Source organism: Physeter macrocephalus, chromosome 17 (genome assembly GCF_002837175.3).
Source record: "Physeter macrocephalus isolate SW-GA chromosome 17, ASM283717v5, whole genome shotgun sequence".
Classification (NCBI taxonomy): domain Eukaryota; kingdom Metazoa; phylum Chordata; class Mammalia; order Artiodactyla; family Physeteridae; genus Physeter; species Physeter macrocephalus.
The window spans coordinates 10,662,329-10,664,185 of NC_041230.1; positions in this window are offsets into that span (position 1 = coordinate 10,662,329).

Genomic DNA, 1,857 nt, shown 5'->3' on the forward strand with positions numbered 1-1,857 from the left:
CCTTTTTATGTTATTTTTTGTTTTTCCCTTGCTGCTTTGAATATTTTTTCTTTGAATTTAATTTTTGTTAGTTTGATTAATATGTATCTTGGTGTGTTTCTCCTAGGGTTTATCCTGTATGGGACTCTCTGTGCTTCCTGGACTTGGGTGACTATTTCCTTTCCCATGTTAAGGAAGTTTTCCACTATAATCTCTTCAAATATTTTCTCAGACCCTTTCTTTTACTCTTCTTTGTCTGGGACCCCTATAATTCGAATGTTGGTGTGTTTAGTGTTGTCCCAGAGGTCTCTGAGATTGTCTTCAATTCTTTTCATTCTTTTTTCTTTATTCTGCTCCTTGGCAGTTATTTCCACCATTTTGTCTTCCACCTCACTTATTTGTTCTTCTGCCTCCGTTATTCTGTTATTTATTCCTTCTAGTGTATTTTTCATTTCAGTTATTGTGTTGTTCATTTCTGTTTGTTCTTTAGTTCTTCTAGATCTTTGTTAAACATTTCTTGTATTTTCTCAATCCATGCTTCCATTCTATTTCCGAGATTCTGGATCATCTTATTTATTTATTTATTTATTTATTTATTTATTTATTTATTTAATATTTATTTTTGTCTGTGTTGGGTCTTCGTTTCTGTGCGAGGGCTTTCTCCAGTCGAGGCGAGCGGGGGCCACTCTTCATTGCGGCGCGCAGGCCTCTCACTGTCGCTGCCTCTCCCGTTGTGGAGCACAGGCTCCAGACGCGCAGGTTCAGTAGTTGTGGCTCACAGGCCCAGCCATTCTGCGGCATGTGGGATCGTCCCAGGCCAGGGCACGAACCCGTGTCCCCTGCATCGGCAGGCGGACTCTCAACCACTGCGCCACCAGGGAAGCCCTCTGGATCATCTTTATTATCATTACTCTGAATTCTTTTTCAGGTAGATTGCCTATTTCCTCTTCATTTATTAATGAGTGGGATTGTGTTCTTGTCTTACTGGTTGCTTGGCCTGAGGCTTCCAACACGGGAGTTTGTAGGCTGTTGGGGAGAGCTGGGTCTTGGTGCTGAGATGAGGACCTCCGTGAAACCTCACTCTGATGAATATTCCCTGGGCTCTGAGATTCTCTGTCCAGGGCTTCCAACAGGGAGCTCCCACCCCAGGAGCTTCAGCCCAACCCCCAGCTCGTGAATCAAGATCCTTCAAGCCGCGTTGGGGGGGGGGGTTGGCAAAAAAAAAAAAAAAGAGAACAATAGCAAAGTACAAAATAAAATTAGACTAGGAAAGTAACAGATACGTTAGAAAGAATATCAAAATAAAAATATAGAAATATAGATGAATCAACAACCAGAAGGTGCAACAGTACCACAATAGTAAAAAAGAGGAGGAGGGAAAAGAAAAAAAGAAAAAAAAAAAGGGGGAAAAGGCCTTGGCTGTGGAGGGCGGGACCTAAGCAACGGTGAGGTTTGGGCAGTGGGCGGGGCTATGCTTAGGACCCATAGGGCTGGAAAAGGCCCTGGGGGCTGTGGGGGTGGGGCTTAGTCTCAACAGAACAGAAGGGGCACAGGCGTGCCCCCCACCCCTGGTATCAGAGGGTGGGGGACCTCACCTGGGAGCCCAGCAGGCTTCCTGGGCTTGAGTGGGCAGGGCAATCGCCCCCTGCACCTCTCCTGCTCCTCCCAGAGGGCCCCTCCTGCCTGCCTCTCCTGATGTCCCCCGTCTCCCTTCTATGCCCCCAAGGACCCACGTGGCCTGGAGAGGGGTTTAGAGGGCAGGAGATCCGCCTGCGAACTCAGCAGGCTCCCCAGGGCCCAAGTGGGCGGGGCAAATGCCCTCCACTCCTCTCCCGCTCTTCCCGGAGAGTCCCTCCCACCTGCCTCTCCTGATCTCCC